Source organism: Parasteatoda tepidariorum, chromosome 8 (assembly GCF_043381705.1).
Source record: "Parasteatoda tepidariorum isolate YZ-2023 chromosome 8, CAS_Ptep_4.0, whole genome shotgun sequence".
Classification (NCBI taxonomy): domain Eukaryota; kingdom Metazoa; phylum Arthropoda; class Arachnida; order Araneae; family Theridiidae; genus Parasteatoda; species Parasteatoda tepidariorum.
Window position 1 is genome coordinate 86,641,190 of NC_092211.1, and position 17,998 is coordinate 86,659,187.

Below are 17,998 nucleotides of genomic sequence, written 5' to 3' on the forward strand. Positions count from 1 at the left end.
TGTGTATGATCCTGTATTTTAATAAATGTAAATATAGCATTTTAACGTAAAGTTGACTTTTTCGCTGTGACATGCTTGCAGAACATTTGTATAAATCAATGACCCTGTTGCAGAACATTTGAAAATATTTTGCTTATGGCTATATAACACATGTCTAGTTAAGTGCCACTGTACGATATATACTTGCGCGGTATGTCCTACTCTGATGTTTTTTAAAGTTAAGTGCCACTGCCCAGTATGCATATTACCGGTACTCCGAACATTGATGTTTCGCTTAATCTATCCTCAGCATATATTAAAATATCGAATAAATATAATGATACCAAGGAATAAATTAAAATCAAATCGGTTATAACAAATATTTCGGACATTCACCAAAGCGACTATGTGACATTCACCGGTGAAAGTCGACATTCTCTTGATTTCGGACCTTCACGGTAACATATATGAAAAATATCTCTGATCCTTGAAAAAGAAGTGGTAGTATATGTTTGTTAGCTTATAGTAGATACTATTTATTTCTGTGACATATCACTTTAAAGAAAGCAATATCTTTTTTTTCCACATACATTCGCAAGGCGGCTTATAAGCCCTTGTCATGTTGAAGAACAGATCGCACAAATTACAGAAGTGCATAGCAGACATGCACCCAGAGTTACGGTGAGATTTGAACCCACTAATTCTATACTACAAAGCATTTTTGACTGATAAGCGATACCCTTCGGGCAGAAGGGTCCTAGCAATTTTCGTTTATTTACTTTTTGTTACACATACATGCGCGGTCTTGTCTTCACGTTACAATTCATGACTCAGAAGCTCTTAAGTTGAAGAATAGACACACTTTAGAGAAGTATATTCAACAATGCAACCGGCGTTATGTTGGGATTCGAACTCGCTACAGAGCATTTGACGAATTAGCAAGACCTTTTGACTATCTTATTTCTTCAAAATTAATCCTAATAATTAAACTCTTGTGCTACCACTAATTTTATATACATATATAAAAAACGAGCCTTCAATAGGATGCTGGACTCAAATCTGTTAAAGTGTAAATAAAAACATATCTAATATATGGTCATACTTTTAGTTTTGTAGTTAGTTTTTATTTCTTCCCCATAATTGTTTCCACCCTGTCATTAAACACCCACCACCAGCAAATGAGGTTGAATGTAAATGAAAACATAGTGCTGATGAATCAAAACATATAGTTCTTAGTTTTGAGTTTTTTTCTTCTTTAGCTTTAGTGTTAGCTTGTGTTAGAATACAGTCATTAAATAATAGCTTTAGTTAACAATAATACTATAACATTGCTATGCTCATGCTTGCCCAACTAACATAGCTTCTGTTTTACTAACCCTTACCTAGGTCCTGCTACAACACAAAAATCAGGTGGACGCAGACCAGATTCATACTACTTTTATCCCATTCAAGCAACCACAGACTCTTCTAGAAGTAAGTATAGATTGTTTGTTATAGAATTATTTCAACAATTGAGGAGGTCAATATTAAAAGGAAGTATGTTACAAATCCGCACTTCCGAAAAAAATTTTAAAAAAACTCTGGAAATTGTGGAAAGATTGTTTTAATTGCTTCCAAATTGTTGGGTTCGCTTCTTTAGCAGTCTAGAAAATTACTCGGTATTTGATATTCCTAAACTAACAAAAGACTTCTTTTCGTAAAAATGTTACATATCCTTTTGTAACATTAACCGCCTCAATTGTGTTTTAAATAGTTTATTCGGAAAAAGTTTGATTAAAGCTCGATGGTAATGATTTAAATACGGAGCAGTTGAAAAGATTCAGTGCTGCACCATCTGCACTATTTTTCCAGTAATCGATTTTTAAGGATGAAAGACACTTTTTCCAATGCACGCTAACGGTCATCANAGGAAGAGAAAACAACTTATACCGTAAAATTACTCACCAGACTCATAGTTAATGATGCAGAAAATCATAGTTTATTTGTAAAATAACATTTAAAAACAGGTAAAAATGCTTGGCAAACATGCCAACACCAGAAATCTCGGCCTAAGCCGCAAAAACTAAACAAAACTACAATTGAGAGAAAAACAACTGCTACTGACTATTTCTTCATTATGAAGATAGGGGAGAAAACTCTCGCCAAAAAAATTAAACTTTTGCGAATAACCATTTGGTTGGCTGGAGAAGGATCAGAGGGGCAAATCACAGAGCTGCAAATATTGGCCAACTGGCGAAATTAATTGTTAAGCTCCATGCCAAACATGAAGCGGGGTTGTCTAAAGTGGTGATACACCTGGTAAAGAATTTTGTGGAATGTTCTGGAACATTCTTGGCGCCATCATAAGATCAAAAGGGGCGCTTTGCAATTGATGCAAGCCGAAACGTGGGAAAGAGGACTTGCTGACATTCCTTCTCCATCCAACAATAGGGGTTTGCTGACTGGACATACATCTTGCTGTCAGCAAGTAACAAAAGGAGGAATCTTCTTTTAAAGGAAGAACATACATGCAGAGAAAGATTACTTTCCCAAGGTTACAAAACAAATTGAGGCTTAAAACTTAAATATTACATGAAATATATTGCAAAGAATTATTGAATACTGATAACTAAATAACATTAATTACAAGTGTAAAAAGAAGAAATTAAAAAACATACAATTAAAAGTTTATCACAAATTTAACAGTTACAATTATTTAAGCGTTTAATACATTATTAACAAAATAACAATTAACAAATGATTATTAAATTAGATGAATGATGATGATTACATAAATTAAGATGATTAGATAATTAAATTAGAATTAACAATGATTAGATAATGAAATTAGATAATTAAATTAAAATTAACAATTGATTTTATTTAATATGTAGTATACCATACTACAATTGGTTAACTATGACTTTACAAACCATGATTGGACACTGGTTAAAGCCCTGAACTGTCATTGCGTAGGACCGGAGTTTCATCTCTAATGGCAGCTTGAAGCCTGAGTTCATTTGCAGAGGCTCCAATAATCTCTCAATATCTTTATAGTGGTGCATAAGTTTTTGCCGTAAAATGTATTTCATGTTTTTAAGAAAGTTAAAATGAAACATTGCTTATCACAATAATTTGGTAACTCAAACGCATAAGAAGGTGAGATTTCCGTATCGTAATCTGTGGCAGAAGAATCGCCAAGTTTTGGCTGAAACTTCCGGGTAGCCGCCCTCGAGAAATTAAAAAAAAAAACATCACCGAAAGGGACCCACTCGAAAGGTATAACTCGTAGCACCTCCGACAAACATCTAGAATTTTTCAAATTTTTTTTTTACAAGTTTAAAATCTATTTGACACTTTTGCGATTGAAGTTTGCGCGACAGTTCACGATACGGTAATAACCCCCATAAAAAAAAATCATGTTATGGCCAGGGTGAAAATTTATAAAATTTAAGTTGTTGCTGAACCAGGTAAATGTTCATTATTATAATACGTTAATTATCACTACAGCAATTTTGAGAGAATACAGCATGCCCTTACACAACTTTAATTTGAAAAACACTTTACGATTAATGATTGTAGTAACGACACATTGTTAACACATTTCAAGCGGGTCATGTAAAAATGTTTTTGAAATTTTTGCTATCCATAGCTATAGTGACAAGTTTGCTTCAACTTTTAGAAATCTTGCCTACCACTTTTTTAAAATTTTAATATATAACAGCTGTAATGCATTTTTCGGAAAAGTTGTCCGTACGCAACTTTCATGACACCTCCTCCATCCAACAATTAAACTAGTTTTTGGCAGAAAAGTATTCATTTCATTTAGAATATGGGCAATATTTAAATTATATTTGCTCTCCAAATATTACTGCACTTTAAAGGATAAAAACAGTAATTTGATCAAAATTGACTTCTAGATGGTTCACTAAAAAAAAATCATTTATTATATTATAATTTCATGGCATCAAAATAATATTTTACGTGTCAGTACAATATATTTAGTTTCGAGTGAATCTCTAAATTATTTTTAAATTTGACATAAATTCTTTTCAGATTCAGTGTAAATTTTAAATTTGTGAAACCTGCAAACTTTAACACTTTTTGACGAATGAATCTTTAGGTTCAGGTGACCAGCTTTCTCAAAAAACTAGTAGCAAATGTTTTAACAAGACATTCCAAAATTCACCCCTTTACCTTTTTCAAAAAAATTATTTCTGTTAGAAATTTTCTGCAGAGAACCTCTGTTCCAAAAATATAAATTTAGAAAGATAAAGCTGTTAGTTTTCAATGAAATTTTACTACTAGAACTGTGGTGTCGTAGAAAAATGCTAAGTATGCAGAATTGGCAGATTTTCTTGGAATCAACAAAAAGTTATTAAGCAAGAAAATTAAATATTAAAACATCACGTTATTTATGAAAAAAAATAAAGAAATTATTTTACTTTCTTCAACCATGTATCTCTTACAAACCTTTATCCAATGTTGCCAACATAATACGCATGTCTTCGGATAATACTCATGAATGCTTCCTAAACTTTCTCCAACAGCGTAACGTGCAGCTTAAATAAACTAGTACAATGATCGTTTACAATAACAACTGCACTAAACTGAAGTTATTGCTAGTTTTTTGTACGCAAATATGATAAATTAGAAGTGAATAGTTCAACTTAATTATTAAAGAACTGAAAACAAATATGCTAGAAAAATCGCTCATTTAATGTTTTTAATAAAATTTTGATTTTTATTAATCATCACTTTCAGCATACTTTGTCGGCCTCTCCCTTTTGGTTGCTCTGAACACTTTATGAGGTCCCTTAGTATAAAAACAATATTCTCTTTTTCCTAATTTTCCGGGGCCTCCCTGGCCGAGCGGTATCGCTTGCCAGCGTGGAGGTAGCGGGTTCGAATCCAGCCGTTTCCTTGGATGTATCTTCGCAATGTCCTTCTCTGTATTTTGCTATCTGTGATTCTATTTTAGTCCCGCAGTGGACTGATCGTTAAGGCACGGTTCCCAGCAGATCACCGAAGTCAAGCATCACTGGCTGCGGTCAGTGTGCGGGTGGGTGACCACTTGGATCAGTCTGCGTAGGGACCGAGGGTGTGCGGTATGGGTCCTCGTTAAACTGTGCTACCGTAAAGTGCTCGACTTCGCGCGCAGGTCGTCGGGCTACCGAAGCGGGGGTGCCACCCCCTCCGCAGAGGATCAAAATTGTTATGGCATGTCTTCGGATCATCCTTCTGGATGCTTCCCAGATCGTCGCCAATAGCCCATTGTGCAGCTCTAGCGCGACGTAAATTAACAACAACAACCTTCTATTTTACAAAGGTTTATAAGCCTGAAATTGAGCATACATGCCTGCAAATGTATGTAAATCCAAATTCTAATTTTTCGACTAAAGTTAGGATGATTAATTCAGGAGTTCCGTTGTCTTCTGGATTGGATTCAAAATGACACGGCTACTTTAGTTGGACATTGATAATCGTACACTCAAAACCGGCTGTTTAACGCCGGTTAAAAAATTAAATATTACGAGGAAATTAAATTAAGGAACTTACAGTTACTAAATGAACAGTCATTTAATACCCCTTCTGGCAAAATAAATAAATGCTCTACTGTTAAATAAGATTAAAATAATATATTTTTCTGGTCACTCAAAATCTTCGATCACTAGGTTTTATAATATAATTGCATCAATTTTTTTAAAAATAGAAACCAGTAAGAATCAAGTTGATTTGAAACGTAGATATTTTCGACAACAATGAAAAATTTTACAAATAATTTTATAATTTAATAATTAATAATTTAATATTAAATTTTGAAAATATTGTTTACCTAAGTTTGAAAAGAAAATTAAGAAATAAATATTAAAAAAAACTTTACTTTCAGGTGGTGTAGAAGCTGTACCTATCCAATAAAAGAATTGGTTAATGAACATTTTGGAATGCGAAGGAAAATTTCTTTCGAAATGTGATTGTATATTGTATTGCATTTAATAAGAATTAAATGTTTTATTTTGTGATGATTGAACTATGTATTATTTTATGCTAATACATATTTTTATGATGAATTATAAATGTATTATTTTTTATGTTAATAAACAGAACTTTTAATCGTATAAATACGCATGTTCGATGGTTGTAATTCTTTTGTAACATTAAATATTGTTTATAACAAGTTTAAAAAATTTTTGCTGGACTTTTTGATGTGAAAATAGCTTGAAGATTATAATATACTTAAGATAGCGTAAAGTGAACAAAATAAAATACGGAACAACTGGGATAACTACAGATCGGACTTTGAGTCATGTTATTCTTACATATTTAAGAAAAATGTACATAATATACCTTATTATGTACAGAGCGCAAAAAAATTTATTAACCTGAATAACTTTTCATTTAATGATCTGATTTTTCACGTACCAGGAGGGCCTCTCCTCAAATATGCTAATTAATTGGTGCAGACGATATTTTAAGTGAAGGAACCAGAAACAATAAACGTGATTGGTTGGTTCTAATGCCATTTGCCACACGGGCAAGCCTGCTTGGTGAAACTGAGCAAATTTAAGGCAGAGTGTGCGTTTCTTGTTTTTTCAATGGCGTCATCTATGGCCAAGAATTCGACTTCTGCCACACCATACGTCCAACTCGTTTATAGGGCGGACCCATTCATACATCCATTGAGTCATCCACAGATCGTAATTTTGACCTGAATCAGAGAACGAACTATCTCCAAATCCAGTACCCCCAGAGGTTATGGGAACATAGAGGACTTTTGCGACTCGACAGATTTAACGTGCATCAGTCACTTTACTACACGGGGAGTCTTCAGCCGTCGGGGTTCGAACTCTCGGACATAGGCCCAGCTCCCTGACGACCAGGCTTTCCCGGCCCTCTCGATAGATTTGGAGGAGCAACCGCAATTAGGAAAATAGGATCCCAATGTGGTGATTTGGTCAGAACAACCGGTCTAAAATTAGGACCCTCGAATGTTAATTTTACTTTTTGCGTATTTCGTACAAAATTATAATATTTGGTTATCCAAAGAATTTATATGAATAATTTATAATAGTAAATATATATAATTATTTACATTTGTATATATTTATACGAATAACAGTTTCTAATAATTATTGATTATTATTTTATTTACAAATAATATAAAAAAAATTTGAATTGAGCGATACACACATTTTTATTTTATCCATAATGTAATTTTATATAGCAAAATAAAACATTTGAACGAGATCGATCGATTAGTTCCTGATAAATCCGATTTTAAGTATACGTCTTCGACTGATTACTCTCAAATTTTGTATTTTGACATTTAAAATTACGTTCTTAAAAATGATGTAAAAATTTGTATGCCTTACAATTCAAAATGTTTTGTTTATCATTAAATAAAAAAATAATATATAATTATTAAAAGTTATTTTTTTGTAAGAAATTATTTTTGTGGTAACGAATTTTATAATTGTGCGCAAAAATTGTTCGAAGTCCTCGAGAAATGGCGAAATACGCAAAAAAGTAAGATTAACATTTCCGGATCCAAACTTTTGACCATTATAATAACCCTATTTCTAACTATTGGGACTATAATTTCCAGATTGCGGATTACCCCTCTATATCTGAGGGTTCAGAATCCATATCTGTCTCCAAAAAGTACTCACAAAAAATACACTTTTGGCGTCTGATTTCGTAATTTAAAATATCGTCTGTGCTGATTAATTAGCATATTTAAGGCTAAGCTCTCAAACCATTAATATTGAGTCTTAGTACTTGAGAATTCAATCATTAAATCAAAAGTTATTCAAGGTGTTCAGTTTATATTTCACTATATATATATATATATATATATTGTTAATCTAAACATATTTGAGAAACTCGTATCAAATTTATTAAGCTAAACAAAAATAACGAAATTTTAAAGCAATCTTCATTCATTTTTTTTATTTCACAAACGTTTACNTCATTTTTTTTTTCATTTCACAAACGTTTGCAAATGTTATTTGCTTGGAAGAAAAAATAATTCACTTATAGTTAACCTCTAAGTTCTCTGCAAAGTTAATCACAAAGTGCCCCTATGTATAAAGTGACCATACGTCCCGATTTTTGGAGGATTGTCCCGCGTCCCGCCGATTTTTAAAAATGTCCAGCGTTTTAGAAAATATCTGCATTTCTTATTTTAAATGTACTGTAAAAATATATTACCTATTATTTATTAAGTATTATGGTGAACATAAAGAAATAAAAAATACATTAAAAAAACACATAAAATGCATGCAGAGTAAACTAAATTAGGGAATGTACCGAGTTAGATTTACTCGGTGGTGTTCGATCATTGTCGTTACGTCTCGGCTTAATTCAGATAAGTGCAGACAGTGCTTTTTGTTGTTTCCAATTTGACGTTCGGTTTACTCATTATTTGATTGACGAAGATAGTGGCGGAGCAATAGTCGCCACAACGTAACTGTCAATAAGGTAAAATTTAATACTCTTTTTTTAGCCCTTGTAGTAAATTTTTTATTTATTTCTAGTGTTTACCCACATAATAAAAGATGAGTAAAAAAAGAGAATGCAAATTTAATAAAGAGCTAAGCAGAGAATTTCCATTTGTTAAAAAAACCAAAATAGACTATATGCTACGGTGTGATAAATGCAATGCTGAATTTTTGGTCTCACATGGTGGAAAAAACGATATTACTAAACATCTAGCGACAAAGAGGCACAAAATATTTTTGAATAACGCCGCTTCCACGTCTAAAATGGAACAGTTTTTATGCACTGCTAGCTTTGGCAACACGGAAAAACAGCTAGCATTAGCGGAAGGTCTATTTGCTTTCCACACCATAAACCTTGATCTGAAAATCAAAGTTTCAGATCAATGGATTCTACGTCGCAAATGATCAAAACAGTATACGACAAAAAATATGCATGTGCAAGGACAAAAACCGAAGCAATTATTTGTAATATTTTTTCACCATATTCGTTTTCACAATTGCAGAAAGAATTAGAAAAATGCTCATTTATATCCATGATGCTTCCAACCACAAAGATTTAAAATTATTTCCCAAAGATTTAGATTTTTTGATCCAGAAACAGGAATTAAATATAGAATGTTAGATTTTGTTTCATTGCCGAGTGAAACTTCACAAATAGTTTCTGATTCAGTAAGTACTATTTTAAAAAAGAATAATTTGAACATATGAAATGTAACAGATGAAAAAATTTAATGTTGGTTATCTGCAAATGTGGAAACAGACAAAAAATGAACGGAGTTATTCCTTCATTTTAAACAATAATATTCCTTATCAAAATATTTTGAAAATTGTAGAACTCGCGCTCTCTCTTCCAGGAACAAATGTAGCGACAGAACGTGTTTTTTCTAATATCAATAAAATATGGACAACTGAAAAAACGCAGGTGAACATTGAAACTTTAAAAATCTATTTTAAGTGTAAAATATAGTTCGACCAATTCATGTGAAATAGTTCACGAAATTTTAATAAATGATCCGAATCTATTACTAAGTATTCACTCAGATCAAAAATATGACCGTGAAAGAAAATCATAATTTTTTTTTAAATAAAAAATTTAATTTGATTAAAAATCATGATGTTCAAATTATTATTTTTTATAAATATTTTTATGGTTACCACTAATTAATAATAAATACATTTTTGTACAAGTATATGAATGTATACAATAAAATATATATAACTAAATTGTAATTCTCATTTCATCCCACTTGTCCCGCTTTGTCTCAATGAAAATGTGGTCACTTTATTCTAGATGCTTCTGTTCAAGTTCAAATATAATATTTAAATTTCTCTTTTTGCTTGTAATTGCAATATTTTTTTATATTTTTTGACTGTTATGGCAAGGGAGTTAAATAAAATGTCTATTTCATCCTTCTCATCTTTCTGTGCCATCAGTGCTTTTAGAATTTCAGTCCGCTCTTTTCTAGCAGACACTGACATTCTAAAAAATACCTCTCTTTTTGGGACAGCCTGCTATCCCGTTCTTTATGCCCCTATTCTTCTTCTGCCATTTTACCATTGAAGGTATATGTTCACAGTCACTAGTAGTTTGATCTAGCTCGTAATTATATTCAGTTTGAAACTCTCTTTCTTCATTGAACTCTCGAATTTCTTCACCAGCTTGTGAATCGAATTCTTTCTGTGATTCTTCAAGAAATGAGCAATTTTCAACATTAAAGATTGTCCTGCAATAAATTAATAATGGTGTCTAAGAGACACTCTTTATAAGAAAGATTAATAATTATGTTTCAGAAAATAAATTTAATTATAAATGGCTAATAAATAAAATCCTACTGATGTAGCAAATATCTGATGACATTGCATAGAAAAAGAAAAAAATAGCCGAAGCTTGAAAAAATTTTTATTTAGCAAATTTCATAAATTTCAATTGCATGCATTTTAAAAAATTTCAATTGTATGCATTAAATATACAATTTAATTTTTAAAACCTTTTAAATTTAGTAAAAAAAAATTTTTTTCAGAGAACCATTGAACTTAAAAAATGAAATTTATTTAAATTTTTATTTATTTCTTTGTCTGAACATTAATTTTAGTTTTCTTAGAAGAATTAGCAGAAGTATCACTAGTTAAAGTTTTCAATTTTCTTTTTCCTTCCGCCTTGTCTGTCTTTTTGGTACTGGCTTTGGATTTTTTTGCTTGATGTACATCATTTTTAAGTTTACAGTAATTGTTAAGTAAAGTATTTGTTGCTGATCTCATTATTTTAATAAAATTTTTTTCAAAATTAAACCCACAGCTGCACACTGAGAAATCCCATAATTATTTTAACAATAAGATATCTTTAACAATCTTCATTACCAAATTGCGTTGATTCAAAACTTCTACAAATTGAAGCTCATATTCCTCACTCATCAACTTTTGGGTTACAACATAAATATGTAGAACAATATTTGTTACAAATTCTGACGGATAAAGTAACCCACCTCTATCACAATTTCTTATAAGATTGCAATGAACGTCAATATTCATTTCTTTATCTGTTACTAATCTTTTCTTACACTCTAGACATTTTAGACTTTCATGAACTGTATGGACACGATACCCTGCCAAATATGTTATTATAGGTAGAGAATGGGTTACTTTATCTAAATCAGAATCTGTAACTTCTATCTCTTCAAATAATTCCTCTACGTCTTCATTAATATCATCTACTGCATCAGAGTCAGAATGAAATATATTAATGTTAAAACTGCCAGAAGTATGCGAGACAAGTTTCAGTTCCTTACTAATGCGAAGCTTACTTTCGGTTTCATAAAACTGCCTAATGGATATATGATACTGGTCGCCAGACATACTTCGGTGCAGACCGAACCGAGATTAAAGCCTGTCGGTTTGAATTTTTCCTAGCAACAAATAGGACAAACCAAAATTACTAGAGCAATACTCAATTATATCTAGATAAGCGTGAGACGTGTGCCTTAATGCCGAATGAGTTTCTCTACTTAGTCTTCCATTATCAGCATTCATCGCATCCCACCTATCCAACCAATTATTAAATTTACTCAAAAATGCCTTTCTAATGTCATCAGATTTATTAGTGATTGGTTCACACATGACGTTTCGTTTAAATTTACCCTTAGCAACAGATTTAACATTTGCTATTTCCCACCAGTCACAAAATATATTAATGTAATTTGCAGTTTCTTTATAATGCACGAGTTCATGCTTCTCACCCAACTCTAGAATTCCTTGTACAAGATTTCTATTAAAAATTTTTAGTGCTAGAGAAACACTTTGCCGTTCCAGGTTTGTCGGCCAAAGAGCTTTTCTGGTGAGGCCAAAACCAAACTTCAACAATTCAGTCGATTCAATATCATATATCTTTCTTAAAACACTGAGGGATGCAGTCTGAAATTTCTCATCGTTTTCATATGAGGGATAATACATAAAATAACCATTTTTCTGGTTAAACCAATTATTTCTCTACGCTTTGATGATATGCACAGAGTCAATTACAAAAAATGATAACCTTGAATCATCTGCTGGATGCGAATACTTCGTTATAAATGCAGGCGGATTAATAAAGTTAGACATGGCTTTACGATTTATTGAATTATTGTCAGTGACGACACCAACAATAGTGAACCCAATGTTTTCTAAACCCAAAACTATCTTTTTAATCAATTCAAAAAGATGTGCAGCCAGAATATGGAAATACATGTAACATATCTAAATGAAGAGCAAATGCTACTTATCATAAAAACATGTGCACTTGTGGCTAACTCAGTATTATCATATGAATTGCTTACAATATTTCCCCCTTTGTAATCGACATAGGGCTTTAGATATATCTCATCCAGCATTAAAAAAACTTTTAAATCTTCATCATTCAATTTGGAAAATATTGGTTCAGCATACATAAGGAAATATTTGTCTTGTTCAAAATTTGTGGTGAAATTTAACAGCGAACTAACTTTCCTAATAGTTCTGGTAAAATTAAATTACTAGAATGTCTAAATTTATAAGCCTGGGGAGATAAGTAATAGAAAAGAGATGAAAATATTAAAATATCAGGAGAATAACGGTATTTAACAGGTGTTACTTTAAGGAGTTTTGATTTGTTCAATAAAAAATTTAAATTTATCATCAACAAGATTTAGGCAATTTTTTTAAGACTGATATTATTACATCTACATTTTCTTCTAGGGAGTTATTGATTACATTTTCAGACTCTAGATGATTTAAAACATTAATAACTTCATTAAAGTTACTTACTTTTAAAGGTAACTTTGCTTCTCCGCACTTTGTTAAACATTGGTTTTTATATGAAATATTAAGTTCTAGTGAACTATTGATGAATACAGTATATGCAATGATAAGCACTCCTTTTAAGTTTAATTTTTAAAAAATTAAATTTTCATCTTTCTCTACGATCCTCCAAGCTGTGGGAACATTATTGATTCCAAAACAGTTTTTCATTTCAAAAAAGTCGTTAAATCCAAACTTCTTTTCAAACTCACAATGGCTTTTCAAACTTTTAGCTAAATCTTTGTTTACTTGCTGTTGCTCTAACAGTTGCTTCTTTGAAATAGGATCAATCCGATCTTTGTTAGCCGATGATAAATATTTCGGACAATTGGGAAAAATTGAGGGCACTGCTCCATCTTTTAATCGTGGATATTTAAATTTAGCTCTGAGGGTTTCTCTCGTAGATTTCTTGTAGAACGTTGCTTCAAACTCAATATCGTCTGATTGAAAGTGTCTTTCACAGACCTGAAATAGAATATTTTATTCGAAAATTACATTGACGACTTTCATATAGACAGGAACATTTCAGGTAACACTAATTCATATTCATCTAATCTCTAATAACTTATTGAAAAAAATATACTATTACATTGTGTAATTATTTTCATAAATAAACGAAGTATGCTTAAAAACTTATTAAAATGATGAAAATAATATTTTTTCTACTATACACATCTTGATATAATAAATTGTTAGATTATTTAAATATGCATAAAATTTTTCATTTTCTTTTGATGAACAATATTCTTAAAGGAAAAAATTATCTATCAAATTATTTGAAACTAACTAAATTTATTTATATCTTTGCATGATTCCTTTAATTTTTCTCATATTCTTTAAAAAAAAATTATTAATGTATTATGGTAAAAAATTTAATTTCTTATTTTCTGATTATGTTATAGGTAAAATATATTAAGATTCTTTACCTATACATCAACATAAGTTATTGTTAGACAGCTTAAAATGTTTTCTTTCGTTTTTTGTTCTCTCTTTTGGAACAAAATAATTCTTTATTTTCCTACCTAAATTTTGAATTCGAAATAGCTATGCAATATTCACAAAATCGTATGTAACATCAATTATATAGAAATAAATCATCAAAGAATAGCCTGATTATTAACCTATTTGCCCAACCACACTTAATTAAAAAAAAAAAAAAAGAATTGCAAAGTGGAGCATTTTTAAAACCTTACATTAATATCAATATATGCCTAGGTAAATATGTACATTTTTCCAAATAAAAAAAATGGTTATAGTATTTTTCTTTGTCTACTCCATGATTTATTATAACATACATTTGTAACACTGCATATAAAATTTATGGGCAAATGTTAGTAAATAATTTAACTTTAAAGCCAGACTACATATATTTAATTATTTGCGTGAGTAAAGCTAGTAAAAAATATGAATAGATTTTTAATTTAAGTTAAAATTATAAAAAGTAATTTACCTTAGTATTTTTAGTCACAATTAGGTTAGTTCTTGGTATCGCTTTAACCCATTTTTTAAGTAACTCCTCATTTTTAGGGAAATTGAATATATGTACTTTATTTTGTAAATTATAGTTACCATTGCATTTGGTAACACAGCATGTGTTCGGCATCTGTAAGGAAAATATATTTAAAAACTTGACATGACAATCATGATTACAGTTTATGAAAGCAATATAAATTTTTTCTCATTGTATAACTTATAAAATAGGATGTACCCTCTTAATTAATAATAAAATTAATTAATTAAAACATGTTCTGAAGGATTTTTTGCTTAACATGCAAAAATTAATTAAAGAGGGTAAGTCCTAATCATATAAAGAAGTTAAAAAATTTGAAAGGAAGTATTATTAACAAAGAATTACCAAAAGCTTAAAATATCAAAATAAAGTTCACATTCGGTGTTAAAATATTAGGTACGAACAATGTTATATAACAATACTAAACGAAAACATTCCTAATAAAATTTTCTGCTTTCACTTATATAAATAAAAATTTAGCTGGAAACTAAAATTGAGGCTCTGAAACACAGAATGCATTTAAAATTTAAAAAAAAAAGCGATCTTTCTTAGCAATCTAAGTTAATAATCTAAACAAGACTATTAACTTAGTTGTTTATGTAACATAACTTTGTTTCTGAAAAAATAGTCAACTATAGATATGGAATGAAGTTTATTTAAGGAATCAAGAATTTATAAAATAAATTATTCTTTTATTTGCGGCCAAAAAATTTAGGAATAATTTTAGAATAACTAGGAATATTGCCAATAGAATTCATATATTAGGCTTAGAGACTAAAATAGTAAACAGCTCATGCTTAAAGCAAATTTAAAGTGCATAGCATAGAAATTTTTCGACTCACCTTTGATAGAATTGTTCCTTGTAGTTATAATCCAGAAAGGATCCTTTCCTAATATTCTTTAAATAAATAAATCTAAATAAAAATAGGACAAGCTTTGAATCGCTCACATAAAATTAGCAGAGCGATCGACGCTCTTTCTCCCTCCGAACCTACTCCCAGCTCGTGATGACTAATGCTACTGGTTTTATTCGGTAAGCAGGCCTCCTAGTCTCGAAGGTCACGCCTTAGTGCCTGTGAGCGGAATGACTGTTGGCCTATATTGCTGGATACTTTGTATACAAGTTTAATGTTGATTGTGATGCATGCTGTGATTTAAATCTCAGTCTTTTGATCTTGATATGCTAAATAGAGGAGTCTTGAAAAATTCATCTCGTGACATTGTTTATATTGTTGCTGTTTGTTTTGCTATTTTTCAGAAATTAATATCTTGTAAGTATGAGAAATTATATCAATCTCTGTCTGTTAATCAACATAACATTTTAGTTAAGCTAACTGTAACAACAAAGCAGTGTCCTTCAATTGAGGTGGAGCCTTCGCTAAGTGGTGTTTAAGAGTGGCTCTTAACAAAAATGGACTACAGGTGAGTTCAAAAACAACCCTGCAGTGTCTGTAAATTTTCAGTTTATTCAAATCACCGTCTATCATCCAGAGAAATCTTAAATAGTTCCTTTCTTCTTTAGACACACTGACCTGTAAAAAGGCCTGTTTAATATCCCCGGTTACCTCAAATTTTTTCATGCTGAAACGAGTTAAAACAGTGGGAATAAGTTCTAGAAAATTAGACCCGTTGGCAAGACATTCATTCAAAGAGGTTGAATTCTTCATTCATGCTGAAGCATCGAAAATGGGTCTTATTTTTGTCATTGATGAATTTTTAATTACAGTTCTGTGGGGAAGAAAATGACCAGGTAGAACCTCATTATCTATATTCACTTCTTCAATAATTCCTTCATTCAACCAAGCCAGCAAGACGTCTTGATAAGCTTCTAGGATGTGAGTTGCTTTTAATCTGTTAATTGTTGTTTCACAATCTTCTTTCTGCTAATTCTCTCCCTTCAGAAAGTGCAGGGTGTAGCTGAAGCCAAGGTAACTCCACTTCCTACCTAGATTGCTTTGAAAATTTTCATAAGCAGCCTGACATAGCTCAATTTTCGTTTGACTTTCGACTGGATCTGCAATTCTTATTCTTTCTAAACTCCACATGTCTGGTAGGCTGATGTCACTAGTGAGTAAGGATATGATTGACAAAAAGGATTCCGAAACAGGAGACACGTGTGGAATTTTTCCCATGATTGTCCAGCCCAGGTGAATACCAACTGCAACCGGCCCAGCTTCTAAATTCTGAATTTTACTGTTTAACAGCTTCCCAGCATATTCAGAATCAAAGTTATTTTGAGATATTTGTGTATCGTTTGAGAGAATGTTTATCATTTGGTTATCGGCCGCTTCTAATTTTCGGAATTTATCACTTAAGAGTGACATCAAAATATCTTTCATCGTAATTAATAGGATTCGTATTCAACGATACCTCTACGCTGCTAGCAGCTTTTGCGAAACCGCTTCTTAGTGGCATTCTAACTTTAGTTAATTCAGTTTTATCTAGTGATTCCATTATTAAGAACACTTCAATTCCGTTTATTAATAGTTTCAATTATTTTAAATCTTATACAGTTTTAATGACCCGGCGTCCCTGTTCGGGCGCCATTAATTTTGCTTTCAAAATGTAAACAATAGTTTATATATGATATATAAAGGATAAACTTACCCCTTTCTTGGACGCCGGGGCCTGTAAAGATTTCTTAACTAATACTAAGCGATCTGAAAAACATTTGTATATTTAATAACATAAGTAAATTACTAAAATGTGCCACTAGTTGACGACTGAAGTGCTGTTTTCAGTGAGTGATAATAACAACTCTCATCGCGCATGCGTTAGGAAAGTTCTGTTCGGTTACGGTTGCATTTTCGAGAGCTACAATCGGACAATGAGGGGTGATCCTTAATCCAAGGTAGATTAATTTCGTACCTGCCATCCTTGTCCCTAGTAACAGTTTGTAAAAAGTGTTCCCTAGCTGCCTCTTCTAGATATCTAGATTCTTTTCTAGATCAAAATTCTGAGATATCAAAATTTTTGACATGAAGAGACAATAAAATGTTTGAATTCATGTAATCCTGCTCACTGCCTTCTGTTTTCCCCAAAACTGTCCAACCCAATTTTGTATTTACCGCTAACAGTCCTTTACTAAGATGTCTCTCCTAAAAATTTTACCAACCACATCTGCCCCTAATAGAAAATGCAACTGTTTCGGATCCTTTTCAAAGAGACAAACATTAGCATTAATGAAAATATCACTGATATTACTTAATTTTACACAATATTTTTTACTATTGGGCTGCGCCCCCCGCTCGCTAACCCCGGAAAATTGTTACGCAAACCTAGCTCGCTACTAACTTAGGTACATTGCAAATGAACAAAATTCTAAGAATTCAAAACAAACATCCAAATCCATATAACAACTTTTTTTTTTTTAAAAAATTACATCTTTTTAGTAAATACTAAGCCATTAAAATAAATTTGAATTCAAATAAATGACATGTAATTCGTTAAACCTATTAGAAATTAGTAATGGGCAATAACAGGTATTTTCAAATAACAGGTTCCAGCTGTTACGATACAAAATAATACCTGTTCCAAAATAACAGGTCTTAGAAAAAAAATCTTCAACTTTTTTATACTTGAAAGATAGTTTAAAGTGGCAAGTATTTTTGTAACAGATACATATTTTTCTATTAATTTGACATTATTAGGAAAAGTATTTTTTTTCTATGGGTAAGAAAATATAGCGAAGGTTTTTTCTAATTAATTTTTAAACAATATG

The 17,998-nt window shown here is 31.2% G+C and overlaps 2 long non-coding RNA genes across 3 annotated transcripts in view; one reads left to right on the forward strand and one right to left on the reverse strand.

Moving 5' to 3' along the window:
- LOC107449686 (uncharacterized) overlaps positions 1-17,998 on the reverse strand; it is a 93,601-nt gene that overhangs the window by 951 nt on the left and 74,652 nt on the right. The gene's annotated exons all lie outside the window — the stretch shown is intronic.
- Positions 13-6,081, forward strand: LOC122268432 (uncharacterized). Its single transcript, XR_006227262.2, has 2 exons — positions 13-1,452; positions 5,849-6,081. It is a non-coding gene; the product is annotated as an uncharacterized lncRNA (long non-coding RNA).